General features: G+C 43.5%; 1 pseudogene; it reads right to left on the bottom strand.

The window, feature by feature from the left end:
• Positions 1 to 11,492: 11,492 nt before the first annotated feature.
• On the bottom strand, positions 11,493 to 15,735 carry LOC136508422 (uncharacterized; annotated as a pseudogene).
• Positions 15,736 to 17,003: the final 1,268 nt, after the last annotated feature.

Genomic DNA, 17,003 nt, shown 5'->3' with positions numbered 1-17,003 from the left:
GATGTCGACTAGGGGACCCCTGCCTCTCCTTATATACTCTGGAGGGATAGGGTTACAAGGAAAGTATCCTATTTGGTACTATACAATATCTTACGGTGCACGTTGACCAGTGCCATGCACGCCTTGATCTTGTGGGCTAGGCCACCTCTGATGGTACAACCCATGTCTTGTCTTATGGATACCGGGGGTCATATTCCTCACAGCTAGTCCCCGAGTGCCTTGTATCCTTTGAGCAATGCTGTCTTGAACAAGTCCGAGCACTTTGACGTGAAGCCGATCAGTTTAATTGGTGATACATGCAGTGGAAGTCAAAACCGACCAGTTTAACTGGTGACCTAGGCGGTGAAGGTCGAAGCCAACCAGTTTAACTGGTGACCTAGGTGGTGAAAGTCAATGCCGACTAGTTTAACTAGTTAGGAGACCTCGGACTTAGCCAAGTAAGGCTTGCTAGAAGGATGTAAGGGGCTCAAGAAAAAATTTGAAAATTCTTCCACTTAGGATAAGTGTAGCCACTTAGACTCTATCAATAAGGAGGGTAAATCAAGAAATAAGCACTATATTCACCACCATGTGAAGTGTAGCCACTTAGTCCCTGAGCCCACTGGAAGATGAAGAATGAATCTTATAGCAGGATCAAAGACAAGAAGTCTGAAAGCTTGCCGGTGTCATCTAACATGCGCATATCAAGACCCTAGACATGCTGCCCAAGATCAGCACTCTGATCCGAACAGCATGGAGCAGCTTGATAGCACACTGATGAGACGTAGCAAGATTCGACCACCTAGGGAGTCTCCAACTTAGCTGGCTATGCTTGCACGAAGAATCCAAACACTGAGGAGTCCCTAGTGTAGCTGGCGATGTTCGAGCACCGAGGAGTCCCCAGCGTAGCTGGCGATGTCCGAACACCGAGGAGTCCCCGGCGTAGCAAACGATGTCCGAGCATCGAGGAGTCCCCGGCGTAGCTGGCGATGTTCGAGCATCGAGGAGTCCTCGGCATAGCTGGCGATGTTTGAGCACCAAGGAGTCCCCGACGTAGCTGGCGGTGTCCGAGCACCGAGGAGTCCCCGGCGTAGCTAGCGGTGTTCGAGCACCAAGGAGTCCTTGGCGTAGCTGGCGACGTAGCTGATGATGAAGCATGAGCGACGAATAGTCCGGTCAACTGGTCGGCGGCGAAGTGAGCATTGAGTAGAAGCGACCGGCGAATAGCCCGATCAACTGGTTGGCAACGAAGTCCACGAACCTAGCGGTTCGACTAGTTGATCGGTGGAGAAGTCCGAGCACCAGATGGTCCAATCACCTGGACGATGATCCGACAATACAAATATGTAGAATGGGTAGTACATGATGTAAAAATAAATATATGAACTCGGCGATGAAGGCAACAGAGCGGAGTAGATAAACATTATATTTGTATGAAGTGTTCATATTTTAAATATGAGTAACTTCCTGTCAGTTGATTCTGTATCGCATCACCAGCCCCAACTAGCCCAAACTCTATAGCGCGGAGTGGCTGGCACCCGTGCACGTGTAAGAGTAGAGGCATTGCCGAGGAGCCACTGCCGACCACCCATAACGCAGAGGGCTGGCACTCGTGCACGTGTAGGAGTGAGATCGAGAACAGGGCTGTTTCTAGTAACGCAAGTGAGAACGTGGCTTATCGGCGAGTTTACGGAGAAGACATTGCATTATGGAGCATCTTAAACATGGAGATATTAAATGTGGAGACATTCAATTATGGAGAATAACTGGAGAAATAATAATTGGAGAAGCATGGAGAAAACTTAGAGAAAATAATTGGAGAAAGCTATATTAAATGCAGATATAGGAGAGGTACTTAGCTGTAGTCAAAACGTCTGATCGGTGGCGTATGACATTGCTCGGCCCTCGAGCCTTTCAGTGATTTGGGCGGATCGCTGGGTGGCTCGCTTAGCGGCTTGGATGGCTCGGGCGGCAACTTCTCGGAGTTCTCTCTGGTCGGAGTTGGAGTAGTCGAACTCAGTGGGTGAAATTGGCTCATCGATGATGCCACCGATGAAGTGGTTTAGGATCGTGACGAGGCGGTTGCATCTTCGTCCATGAGGCACCTCAGCTTGCATGCCTCACGGAGATATGCGAGCCAGACGGAGAGCTTGGCTATCTTTAGCTTGCATGGCACTGTGGATCATCGCGGTCATGCCTGGCTTGCTAGCCACTTGTGCATGCAGCCGTGATGATGAACACAGTTGAATTCTTAGCTTTGTTTGGGGTCAAGCGGAGGCGTCGCCCGATCAGCTGATGGAGAGTCTCCCCATGGATGACATACGTGTATATGCATGCATTGCTGCTCCACGTAAGACGTGTCTTGATTATTTGCCTTGGGATCTTGTTAGCTGATGCACGCGTGGTGCCAACGAGTACTCCGAACTCCGCAGCCTAGAGCCGCGGTTGATGACGCATCGAACCGAACGTAGATCGACAAGGAAAATTCGCTAGATCTTGCCGCTGATGCCAAGCCTGGTTAATCGGGTTGCTAGAGGACGCAGAGCCATGTACGCCGAACAGGACCTGCCGCTAGACTCCACGTATCAAAACTTGTTGCCGCGAATTCACAACAAGTTGCGCCGTGACGTCGGGTTGCCACGGGTGATGTTGACGTTGATTTTGAGATCTATCTCGTTCGCCATGGATCAGCACGCACAGCCCCACGGTGGGCGCCAACTGTCGACAAAAGATGCTCGGTAGTCCTCCGAGGGGTATCCCACGAAGGTAGATCGATCGGTGGAGGTGCGCGAGATCAGGAGCGAGATGGTGACATAAGGCGCAGAGACAGCGATTTAGACAGGTTCGGGTCGTCTGATCGACATAATACCCTACGTCCTGTGTCTTTGGTGGATTGTATTGAATATGGGATGTATGTAGATGTCGACTAGGGGACCCATGCCTCTCCTTATATACTCTGGAGGGATAGGGTTACAAGAAAAGTATCATATTTAGTACTATACAATATCTTACGGTGCACGTCAACTAGTGTCGTGCACGTCTTGATCTTGTGGGCTATGTCACCTCTGATGATGCGGCCCATGTCTTGTCTTATAAATACCAAGAGTTATATCCCCCACACCCCTCCTTCTACTCGGTTTGCTACCCCGGTTAGCTAGATCTACGTCTAGTTAGGCGCTCTGATACCATTGTCAGGCGCATAACAGGATCACTAGCCATAGATTTAGCATATATGCTGACAATTGAATGAATAGCAAACTCTAGAACGTGATCTAATGCGAACAAAATAGAGAGAGAGGGATGCAGGTGGCAAACCATCGGCTGCCTTCGTAGAAGACGAGCTGGCCACACCACGGTACTCGATGGAGACTCAGTGGAGGCGCGGCGTTGAAAGGCGGCTGTGCAGTGGCGGCGTTGGCTGGTGGCGGTGCTTCTCGTCGCTGGCAACGCCTCCTCACTTAGATCAGCTTAGGGTTAGAGGTGTAGGGGGGTGTCTGGAGGCGCAGGTGATTTTCGTGCCTCGTGCCTTGGCTTCCAACTCTCTTTTTACGGGGACCCATCAACCAACCATAGAATGGTTGGACGTCTCCGATCGGGACGCGAATAAGGATCCAATTAGTCCAATTCGTTGGGCCAAGTGGAGATCAACCTACGGCCGACGCCATTGGAGGCCGGCTGGCCGGATCGGGGGCAGATGTGACCGTTGCGAGGTCGAGGAGAAGTACTCTCCGGCTCGCCACCGTTGGGTCCGGGGCACCAAATCGACATGGCCGCTCAGCTCGACCCGTGCGCCTTGGGCCAATCGAGGTCGTCGTGGCAGAGCTCCCACCGCTCCCGACGTTCATCTTCGTCGCCAGGATGGGGAAGACAACGGGTGATGCATCATCGCACGCAGTGGCAGGTTGCAAAGCTGTAATCTTAGACTGCCTGGGTTTGCAATCAGTAAGAACTAATCGGCTTAATCACTTATCCTATCTGTTTATAACCTTGTGCTACTTCTGTATGGCTGATTAATGTTCCTGGGAATCATTCTTACAGGCATTTATTTCACTGATTTCGTGGCACTGAAATCTCACTTCTCTGCTCTCAGTTTTCTCTCTTGGAACTGTCGTGGAGATGGAGTGGCCGAGAGGGTGGTTCCTTCCCTCCATAATCCTAAGATGATGGACTACCTGAGAACACTACTCTACCCAAGGCTCAGGTAAATCTTTGTCTCAGAGATTAAGTCTAGCAAATATACTACAGAAAATCTAATTGCTGGTGGCTACAGTGAACTGAATAGAAACATACCTGTCTATTTGGCTTTGCTGAGTAGCTTCACCATCACCACTACTGCTGGTCACCTGCAAAGTGTATTGCTGCAACTATTTCCGCAAAAAGAAAAGAAGCTTAATCCAACAGATACAACTTGATTTTAGTGTTACACTGACTTAATAAGAACATGACATGGAATGTTTGCTCAGTTTGGCACCTGCCCTGGAATGATTATTTCCGCAATTTAATAGTTGATGAAATGGATCAGCACAATTGTAGACACAGAAATCAACACTGTACATTTCCACAAACTTTACAATAAACATAGTTGAGAGGTACATAGCCAAGGATGCCGTGCTATGGAGATGAATGGAGGGAATGGCCACCTTAGCTGACACAGGGAAGGGAAATAAGTCAGCATGGAAATGATTTCCAGAGCACATTTGATCTCACCTGTGAGCCATGTCTGGCTCACAGGGAGGAGGGGAATGAACACGAAGGTACCAATTGAGGAGATTAATGGCCATGGAGATATTGGTTGGTTCAAAACTGTTGTCTTGGCCACCTCCCATTGGTTACAGCAGAGGATATGATGAGGAAGGAAGCTAGGAAGGGATGTGGTGTGGAGTGCGGAGAATCTGATGTACAGCCAGGTGAAGGAATAATTAAACGGTTAGAGATAGATGTCTTGGGGATGAATCTGAGATGTATTAACTTAAAGAGTGTTCGGACGGCTAATGTTTACTTGATGAGTGGCTCAACGTGAGAGCAGCTTTATAATTATAGCGATTAATGATTGCTAGTGGCCTCCATCTATATAACGTGATTAGCCATGCTTTTGCTGTCTCCTTTAAGCTCATCATCTGTATGTATGGAGATCTCTATCATGTAAATGCTAATAGAATCCAAGTGTGATAATATACCTCCCCTTTCTAGGAAATCTAAATGAAATGCTGTCAGCTCATGAAAAGTTTAGTAATGCTTCTCCTAGTTTATCTGAAATTAATAATTTCTCCCTCTTAATTAAGAATTATGGCTTGATCTACTTTGGTTATCATGGCCCAGCCTAAACTTGGACTGACAGTAGAATTTTCACCCAATCCGACTTTTCAAAGGTTCGACATATAGTGACTCTCAGCATCTTTGCAGCCACCCACAAAAAAAATATCATTTGCCTCTTATACTCGGTGTCTCCATTTCTTCTATTAGATCCCACAGGAAAGGAACTTCAAATTTGAGGACTGGTAGCTTAATGAAAATTATTTTCAAGTGGTAAGCAAATATGTCTGGAACAAGTTCTCTGACCATCCTTTTCATAAAATAACCAGACAGCTAGGTTTTGATCTTCAATCTTGGTCAGGAAAAATAAATTAGCTAGCAATGATCAGCTTAAGCATATAGAGAATTTTCCCGTCGCTTCTGTTCTATCGGTAACTCGACAGAAACATTAGTTTTCGCATTTTTCTGTTGGTATCTCATATTTTTCTGTCGGTTTTGCACCGACAGGGAAATATTAGTTTCCAGTAGTGTTGAGATAGCTAACTCGCAAGGTCTTCCCTGGCTTTAATAACTCTTTAGAGGCAACTTACCTAAAAAGCACACTCATATTCAAAATAAGATCGCTGAGTATAGACAAAGATGTGAGGAAAAAATGGATTACTCAAGGTAATAGAAACGCCTCCTTCCATAGCTCTGTTGTAAGGTGAACAAGAAAGATTGGAATCAGTTTCATTGAAATTTTCGGGCAGGATGTTAGCTGACAGCTTTATCAATAATTTTACTGAACTCTTTGCTTTTAGCCTTCAGGGACCAAACAGAAGATACGAAGAAAGGCAACTGAAGAAACAAAAAGATGTTAGCTGACTGCTTTATCAATAATTTTACTGAACTCTTTGTTTTTAGCCTTCAGGGACCAAATAAGATATGAAGAAAGGCAACTGAAGAAACAAAAAGAAGACAGTCTCATGGTTGTACGAAGCAAAGGAACCTTTAATTCAATGAAGAAAAATGCGGCCCCGGGGAAAATGTTGACACATGCAAAACAGAATATGTATAAGAGGAAGGGCTAGAAACACAGTTCCAGTCAACACAACACATTATCTGGAAGTAGTTAGTTGTTAACTTGTTATAGAGTAATAATTTCTTTATCCTAGGCCTAGCTCCTTTACCCGTACAAGCTTTGTAGGCCAAAAAGAAAAAAACCAACAAGGCCATGTTTAGATTGTGAAAAATTTTAACCCGATGAATAGTAGCACTTTCGTCTTATTTGGTAAATATTGTCCAATCGTGGACCAACTAAGCTCAAAAGATTCATCTCGTGATTTCTAACTAAACTGTGCAATTAGTTATTTTTTTACCTACATTTAATGCTCCATGCAAGCGGCTAAAAATTGATGTGATGGAGAGAGAGTGAAAAAACTTGGAATTTAGAGGTGATCTAAACAAGGCGCAAGTTGCATCCTGGATGAAAAGAACTTGCAGCCGGAGCGGGCCTACTACTAGCTTCCGTGCGCCGTCCTCACTCCTCAGGGCCGCAGGTCAAAAGCAGCTACTAGTAGCCCGCCACGGCTGCGTCCCGGGGCCCTTGCCGCTGCATGCCATTGCCACCTCCGCCTCCGAGGAACAGGAATTATGCACCCAACTGAGGCCTGGTTTAGTTGGTCAAAATTTAGGAATTTAGCTACGGTAGTACTTTCGTTTTTATTTGGCAATTAGTATTCAATCATGGATTAATAAGGCTTAAAACATTCGTCTTGTGATTTTCAACCAAACTGTACAATTAGTTTTTTTTCATCTATATTTAATGCTCTATGCGTATCGCAAGATTCAATGTGATAAATACTGTAGCATTTTTTGGAAAAACTTTTTAAACTAAACAAGGCCTAAGCCACGCAACCTGCAAAGCGAAGCCGCTGCTGGTGCCATGGCCCATGGACTCTGCTCCACTGCTAGTTCATGTACGTACTGTAGGCGCGGCCAGCTGGGGCTGCTGACGTGAGCAGTACGAGCAGCAGAATCCATCAGATTTCCATGGACCAGAAGACCAAGACCTGCCTGTTGCGTTGTGTCTTGTGTGCGTTCAGGAACAAGAAGGGAACAAAAGCACATACAGGAGCTAGCCGTACCGACCTGATGGCAGATGTGACTGTACATCAGCTGATGGCCTCACTGGTCGCTGCAGTATCTGTCCGGGACAGAAGGAAGCAATTCTAGGATCTGTTTGGTTCTAAATAAGTCACTTATTTATAAGTTAAAAAGTAAAATAAGTGATTAATTTTGTCAAACACCACCAACTTATAAGTCACCTCTGCTTATAAGTTTTAAGTTGGTTTACCCCTGCTTAAAACTTATAAGCCACCCTTTTCCACGTGGGGCCCATAGCTTATAAGTCATCTACAACCAAACAGACCTGACTTATAAGTCACTGGTTTTCAGTCACCTGACTTAATAAGTCACCTGACTGTTTGATTTCTATAGGAGCTACTAAAATTCCTGTCACATCGAATGTTTGACACATGCATGGAGTATTAAATATAGACTAATTACGAAACTAATTGCACAACTTGCGACTAATTTGCGAGACGAATCTTTTAAGCCTAATTAGTCCATGATTTGACAACGTAGTGCTACAATAAACATGTGCTAATGATGGATTAATTAGGTTTAAAAATTCGTCTCGCAAATTAGCCTCAATCTATATAATTTGTTTTTTAATTAATCTATATTTAATGTTTCTTATTAGTATCTAAACATTCAATGTGACATGAATTTTAGTAGCAACTAAAGAACCAAACACCCCGACGATCAAGCATGTACCTCTAGTGATGTTGACAGTGAAAAGCTGCAGCCTGCCATGAGGAGTGCAGAAGGGATGCGGAGAGAGCAATACGTGGACAGACTAGCTATGTTTTCTTGGACAATAGGTGGAAACTCACGCCATTAAGTGAGCAGCTCATTTCTTTTACAGCAGCTACAAGACATTCTACACACTATGCACCGGCTACAATTGTATGCTTTTTTGACAAAGACAACATGCTAGGATTGCATGCTTTCACGGATGTAGGGAACATCAATATATGTAACCATTTAAAACAATGAGCTTGATGAAACAATAGCAACCATATGCAACAGTAAGCTAACAGGCAAAAAAAAAAAGTTCACAATTCACAGTAAGCCAACAGGCAACAGTTCAAATTAAAAAAAATAGTGCATATGAACAGGCAAGCCAACAGGCAACAGCAAGCGGCCACAAGCCCACAACCAGTCAACCACAAGTCTCCGGCCAGCAGCCACAAGCCCACAACAGTAACACAAGTAGTTTTCAATTCACAAGTCCAAATACGGACATTCAGTGGGTCGGCCGCCAGCGGACGGGAGTGGGCTAGGCTGCATCAATCAGTGATTCAGACATTCAGTGGGCCGGCGCGGGAATACGGGAATATCGTCGGGAATTTTCCTGTCCAAATACGGGAACCGTGAATACAGTCGGAAAAATCCCTTAACTGATTCCGTTCCCGTTCCTGCCTAAAATACAATGTTGGTTTCCCGTTTCCAGTTTTTCCTACAAAAACGGTATGCAATCGGTTAATGCGGTATACGGTGTCGGTCAGTACGGGAATTTCCCGTCCCGTTTTCATCCATATTCATGACCATACGTAAAACTCAGATCAGACCTTTCCGGTTTCCACCATGTAAAGCTGAAGGAAGAAAACTTCAAAAATATTGCTACTCCCTCGCTCCTAAAAAAATATAATTCTAGCTTTAAATCTGGATACACGTCCCAAAAAAAACACATTTTTAAATCGTTTTTTTTTTTTGACGGAGGGAGTACCTTGCTATGGCCCAAGCCTATCATAGACTCTGCGAGTGTGCAAAGCTGAGTTTCCAGATTCCCTGTTATTAGCAGATTCAAACCAAACACATGCAAAACAGATAATGTATAAAAGGAAGGGCTGGAAACACAGTTCCGGTCAGTCAACACAACACATTATTACATACTATATATATATATATATATATATATGATCTGGACAGCAAAAAGAAGCCACGCTCAAAACGTTGACAGGTGTCTACAACATTATTCTCCAATAATTAGGAATAGCATCTCAGATAGAAGTCATGGACACTTTTCACGAGATGGTGTGGTTGCGTTGCCTCCATACATGCATTCCGGTTAAAATCTTTTGACTCAGACCCGAGCTCATACAGCTTTACCTAACAACTGAAATGCCCAGTTTTTATTTTTTATGAAAAGCAAGCAACTTCGATGGCATTGACCCCTAGCTAACTTTAACAAGCAATGCTTAGAGAACGTGTCCCTCTGCATGCACTACAAAAATGCCCAGTTTTTATTTTTTATGAAAAGCAAGCTACTTCGATGGCATTGACCCCTAGCTAAATTTAACAAGCAATGCTTAGAGAACGTGTCCCTCTGTATGCACTACCAAAAAACACGCAAAAAGGTGCTCCATCCATTAGTTTTCCTAAATCAACACCCTGTAACTGTGACCAAATTTATAGCAAAACTGTCACCTACCACGCCAAATTAGTTCTATTAAAAATTCCACCACAAATATGATGTTTCTTGATAGTGCATTTGTTTAGTATTGTAATATATTTTTATTAGACAAGTTTGAGAAACCGTCAGAGTACACATTATCACACATATCAAATCAGCTGAGTGCAGAAGAGGAGTTCCAAGTCGATGCTGGAGAAATCAATACCTTCAAAAAGAGCAGGTGCTTCCAGCAGCACTGGTAAAAAATAATCCAGACGACAACAAGATCAACCAACCCCCATTGGACAACAAGGGAATACCTTTACAACAGTACCTTCAAAAAGAGCAGGTGCTTCCAGCAGCACAGGTAAAGAAAATCCGGACGATAACAAGATCAACCAACCCCCATTGGACAAGGGAATACCTTTACAACAGTCAAATAGTAAAATGAAGTGCCTTTTACATTTTATAAGGAATAACTGAATCTGATTCATCGAAACTTTATTCCAAATCCTAAATGCCAAGAAACTGTCCCATATACAGAATTAAAAAAAAAAAGAGTTTCAGTATATTGTAACAAAGAAAAGCAGAAAATATCTTTTTTTCTCTCGAAAACGCAAGAGAGCTGCGCTTCATTATATTAAGAAGATAAAGGGCAAGAGCCCGAACAACCCCACAAACACCAAACACACATCGCACACACACACTCACGCCCCAACAGAAACGTTACATTCGCGCCCGTAAGAAAACACAGAAGGCGACCACTACTAGGCTAAACATTTCTAACTACCGGGGAGGAGGGCAGTCAAGAATGAAAGCCCTCAAGCCCTTGCCATAGACCACAAACGGCGCTCCTTGCCGGCTATGATCAAAGCAGGAAATATCTTGACATCAGAGAACAGAAGCCTAAGCCTCAGACTATGGCTAGCTTCATCAATCAACTACTAAACGCTTAGCAAATATCTAGGATTTGCATGCTCATCACAAACAAGTCCCCACTTCAAATTTAATCACCATATAAATATTTCTAAAGTTCGTGAAGAAAGGCTCCAGTTTTTACTTCCATACACAAGCAAGTTATTAAAAAAAACATACAATGAATGGGGTCTGGGGCTGCTCAATCAGATTGTGTTCGTGCAAGCTTCAAAAACCCAGACGGAGATTAAATTGAGGAACTCTGCCAAGATTAATGGGAAGCAGACTAGTGGCGAAAATTATGTCTAGTTCGAAACTATTCAAGGGTCTCAAGTACAAGTCCATTAATCATATATGTTAGCCCATTGCACGAGAATAAGTACTGGCCACTTCCAGCATTAATATATGAAAGGATGATAGCAAAAAGAACTACAAATCATGACAAATACAAGAGATTTTTGTCAAGAATTTGTAACCAAACACAAAAAGTTCCAACATTTTAAATTTATTAAGACTGACTTGATCAAGTGCTCCTATGGTAGATGACTAGGACAGGCGAATACCAATCAAATACACCAGTGCGATGTAGATTTATCAGATAAATCCATTGTGAGCTAGAGTATAAACTAAAGAATACAACAACAACAACAACAAAGTCTTTTAGTCCCAAGCAAGTTGGGGTAAGCTAGAGTATAAACTAAGGAATGATTAACAATTTTAGAATATGTGATCTAAAAACAAGTCCTAAAGCTGGTACACTATCATGGAGAAAACAGCTTGAACCCTAAACTTCTACTTTTTCATCCACTTCTGACGAAAAGCTAGATTCTTATTATAGTACAGGAACTTGTTCAACCACAGAAACTGAAAACAGGGTTAAGAGTAGATCTTACACAAGAAAGGATGACTATTAAACATCAAATCTACTAACATGTCGCTATGTTCAAGGTAAGAAATATAACAACAAACTCTCCTTACACGCAGAACAGTGGAGCAGGATCTTACAAGAAGAGTTAACTTAATCATAACACAAATATACAAACTATATCATATTACAATATTCATGAGAATTTACAAGAGCATAAATAAAGATGTACAGTGACCTGCAAGGTGCTTTCAAGTGGCCCAAGGCGATGCAACCAATACTGCCCAAAGGTCATATTCCCTTCCAGGTGGATTGCTATATAAAAGCAGGCTGTGTCAATGCATGTGTATTCGACTTGAGAGGAAAGCAAAGTCAGTGTCTGTTTGCCACGAGTGCCATCTCTGCAACTTGAATCTGCAAAACCAATCAAAACTGTAGGTGCAGTCAGTGAGAAAACAATGGTCAGAGGGAAGGTGCAAATGCGGCGAATTGAGAACCCTGTCCACAGAAGGGTAACCTTCTCCAAGCGCCAGGAAGGACTGCTCAAGAAGGCAAGAAAACTCTCAGTGCTTTGTGGTGCTGACGTAGGTGTAATCAAATTTTCCTCTACTGGGAAAGTCCATGAACTAGCGACTAACGGGTGTGTTCTACAAAATTCAAGTTGTTATATAGTGAATCTTAAGTGCGACAGAACTTCTGAGATGTTTTCCTTTACACTCAAAATGCAAGAAATATGCAAAGCTTGGTTGAGAGGTACCAGACCATCACAGCAAGAGGTCAAACGGAAAGCAAAAATCTACAAAGCCAGGTCTACTTTTCACTTTGCATATTATGAGGAATTCTGTAACTACTTCATAGAGGCATGTCTATGAATCTTTTAGTGCTGTTATACTATCTCTTCAAGTGAGTATGAGATGTAACCAAGGATAGCATGAGTATGTAATTTGAGCATGGGTGGGGGAGCGAGAGAACGGATTAGCCTTTCTTTTAAGTAAAAAAAAAGCAAATCCCACCTTCTGATCTAATACTAAAACAAATAGCATTTTCCTTTATAAAAAAGGGCGTACCCAGTGCAGAGAGCTCCCGCTCTGTGCGGGGTCTGGGGACAAATATAACTGTGGGCATTTTCCTTTATAATGGTAGCAAATATAACTGTTAATATTTTTATGCTTAACAGGTAACAGAGCACTGGGTTTCCTTGTTAAAGGAAGAGATATGTCTACTGCAGCATGGTTTAAGGTAGGGCGTACCCAGTGCAGAGAGCTCCCGCTCTATGCGGGGTCTGGGGACAAATATAACTGTGGGCATTTTCCTTTATAATGGTAGCAAATATAACTGTTAATATTTTTATGCTTAACAGGTAACAGAGCACTGGGTTTCCTTGTTAAAGGAAGAGATATGTCTACTGCAGCATGGTTTAAGGTAAGGTTCATGTTCAAGATGACAAACCCATGAATGACTTGCATTGTAGATGGGCAACAGTGGCTTAACGAGATATCATGTGTAGCTAAGAGCCTAAGATATGCAGCTTCCACTGCTCAGCCCCAAAATATGACCTGTGGGCTGTGAAACTTCAGCAAATGCTCATCTTGCATTCTAATCTAACATGAACTATTGACTGTAATCTAAGTACAACTGCAACACGGCATAACTGTAATCTAACATGCAAAGTAAGACATACAAAGTGCTGACAAAGCTGTATGAAGCCTTTAGTAGTGGCACTTTGTTATCAATCTTTTAACTTCTGCACAAATAATTGAAACAGCAAAATCTTAGAAGTGACTGTTAGGAATATACGGCCTTACTGGTAATACTACTGTCTACTATTGCAGCCAAGTGTTTCAATGGGTAATAAAAGAGTTTTGAAACACTTCCTACGTGGTAAACCCAAGTAAACTACTCCCTCCATTCAAAATTATAAGACGGTTTGGCTTTTTTAATTCATTACTTTTGCTATGTATCTAGACATAGTGTATATCTAAGTGCATAATAAAATCTATGCATCTAGAAAAGCCAAAACGTCTTATAATTTGGAATGGAGGGAGTAGTAAACATCACCAAGACACCAACAACAGGAAGCTAATACTAGGAAAACGAAATAACATCCAAGCTTGCGTATTAGCTCTAACTGTTCTAACAATCACAAAACTTTCTATTCTAATAATCAAGAAACTTTGGAATTAAAATTTGATTGAATGAGGCATTTAGACTGCCAGACATGATGAACCATCTAACATATAAAAAAGCTGACAAATGAATCAAAGCAGATCCACTGGAGGGGGAGCAGAGGACATGAAACTGGATAGACTGCACGCGCTCGAGAAAGGTCTTGAACTCTGGTATTACTGGACACGCTCCACAAAGGCAAGACAACTTTATCCCCCTTCTTATTTCCAAACTCATTCAGATTAGGCAAAAAACTAATGTGATACATCTTTTATCAGATGAAGATCATGCAGCAAGAAATTCACTTTCTTAAAAATAAGTTCAGCATCAATGTCTCATAATCTTCCTTGATAACAACAAGGGAGTCTGACAGCACAAGAAGTAAAATAGAAGATAACAATACATTTTCTTGATGTGCAGGAAAGCATACTTAAATCAGCAAATGAAAATCTTCAACAGAAGGTAATAACAGGCAGGCATTTTGCAATATTTATTTGGAAAAATGAAATCCTCAGCCTTACATAATAGCATAAACTGCAAGCACAAATTTAAAGTGCATATTTAGGCAGGAAATATGTTAATTACATTAAAATGCAATTTCAAAATCCTGAGCTTTCAATGTTACATAATTTTTTTTTTATGTATACAGGAAGGCATCCTGAAAGCAGCAAATGAAGTTCTCCAACAGAAGGTAACAATAGATAGATAGTTTGCAGTATTCCCTTGGAAAAATGGTGATAGCTTAGCCTTACATATTATTGCTTCTATACATAGCTAGCATGTACTGCAAATTAAAATTTTAAACCTACAATTAGGAGGAAGAGATAAATAACAAATTTGAATCTTAAATTCAGGCTTTAGTGAAAACCACCGAACTTCACAGGTAGTAACTACCAAAAACAAACTCCACATTTATAAGAGAAGTTAGATCACACTCCATTTTATTGCAAATATAGGACATAGTTTCAGTAGAAAGGTACAAGATGCTAATGGTGCAGCTAACTGACTACTTCATTTCCTACTGCCAGGTGAATGAACAGAATGAATTTATAAACAACTGCTTGGCCTTTTCTGGATCTTCATATTCGATGCATTACAACACAAATGAGAGTTGCTTATTCACGATATAGTTGTTCTGGAATAACTGGTGTTGATGTTATTTAGTGTGTTTTGTCTGTATTGGACACACCTGTATTGATATTTTCATCATTCAGGTTTCAGACAGCACGTTTGTATTAAATAAACATTTGAATTGAGCGGTACTGTACTCTGGTTTGTTCTTCTCAGGTATCCCATGTTTGCTGAGACTACTACTTTGCAATCCAATTATCTTATCTCAGTGTGCAGAAAAACTTTAAGCACCTGGCAGGCAAATATTTTCTACTGCTCCATACAAAAATGAAAACATTTGAAATCCTCTGTTTAGCCCTCTCCCTGAACTTCCATCGAAATGCTTCGTGCGAATTCACAGCGTTATGATGTTGATGAAAATTGCAAGGTATATGTTAAGCAGCAGTAAGACAGGTGTGAGGAATACAGAAAAACAAGTGGAAATTTAAGAGGGGGGAGACGGGGCACCTTGGGCGGGTCGATCACAGCAACGCGATAAGGACGAAGAGCAGGAGCGCGGCAACAAACGAGTACTTGATGGCGGCGGCGAAGATTGCCGCGGAGATGAGCGCGAGCTGCAGCAGCAGCGAGGCGCCAGCCCACGCGAGCGCGCCCGTGAGCACCACCGCCGCGGCGTTGGCGGGGTCCGGGGATCTCCGACAGCGCCGGGAACGACGAGGCTCGCCGCTCCTTCTCCCCCTCCGCCGGGGGGCCGCCGTCGCCGTCACCGTTGCCGCGGGAGGCCGCACGGGCGACCGCGAGGCGGGGGAGGCGCGGGCGGAGGGAGCAAGAAGCCGAGGTGACGGGTCTGGGGTGGGCGACCGCGAGGCGGACGGGGAGGTGGTGTGGAACTAGGGTTCCGGCGTGTGCCGCCATGGAAGGGAGGAGGAGCACAAGCGAACAGAGGAGCAGAGCAGCAGAGGGGAAGGGAATGGGTGGGTGGATGACACGTGCGTATCTGGAGGCTCGTTTCAGCCGTTAGATCTGTAATCGACGTTTTGGGATCGATTGCGCCAATCTCCTGTCCGGATGAAAACGGATCGGATACGGACGGATATCATCGATATTACATTTGTTTTCATATTTCTATCCGGATTCGAATTTGAATATGGATAGTATCAACTATGTCGGATAGGATACGATTGGATATCGACATCATAAATATGTGATTTGAGTATTCAGATACGGATACGGTATCGGATGTTAGATATCCGGACTCGGATACGGACAGATCTTAACTCCTCTAAACGGATTCGGTTTCGAATACGGTCGGAAAATATCCGTATCGTTTTCATCCCTACTTGTGAGCAGCTAGGCTGCTAGCAGGCTTGCTAGCTCCCGCACGTTTGGACAGACTGGGTCCGCACGTCTACGTCTGGGGTCATATGTTCACGTTGGGGGCCGTGTTACTCCGAACGTCACCTGCATCGAGAAGAAAGAGAAGAAAATGGATGCTCTGTCGGCATCAAGAGAGGCGAGGAAGCATAAGGCGAGGAGGGAGATACAACATCCGATCTACTTTTAAAACATTCAGATGCAAATACTTGCAACATACATCTGAAGCAGATGAAACACTTGAAACATGCATGTGAAAACACTTGCAAAAACACTTGAAACCATTACAAAACATATGCGCGCAACATCCAGATAAATCACTTGCAACATATGTGTAAAACATATGCAACATCCATATAAACACACTTATAATATACGTCTGGAAAAACAAATGAAACATTAGGAACAAAAGCTTGCAACATACGTGTACAACCATTGCAACATGTGAAACATCTCGATCTACTTTTACAACACACGTATGAAACACTTGCAACATACCTCTGAAACATCTGAAACACTTGAAACATACGTTTGCAACATGCGCTTTTAAGCGCAATATCTACTTGTTGCTTGGACGAAAATGGAGGCTCGTCGACACGGAGCTCGACGCCAGCGTGGATCTTGATCCTACGGAGTGGCAAGGAGGTCGTCGATGTGGAGCTCGTCGGTGGCACAGACCTCGACATGGGCCACGACAGGTGGACGGAGCGTGACCGCAATGGGAGGCGCTAGTTTGGGAGGGGCACGCGGCGCGAGCGTGGGCGGCGCAAGGTGGGGCGACGCGGGCGAGGGTGGTGTCCGTCCCGCAAGCAGGGGCGACGCAGAGCGAGCAGGCGACGCGGACGGGGACGGGATCCACTCCGCGAGCGGGCGACGCAGGTT

This window comes from Miscanthus floridulus, chromosome 15, assembly GCF_019320115.1.
Source record: "Miscanthus floridulus cultivar M001 chromosome 15, ASM1932011v1, whole genome shotgun sequence".
In the NCBI taxonomy this organism is placed as follows: domain Eukaryota; kingdom Viridiplantae; phylum Streptophyta; class Magnoliopsida; order Poales; family Poaceae; genus Miscanthus; species Miscanthus floridulus.
This window is presented reverse-complemented; position numbering and strand designations above follow the sequence as displayed.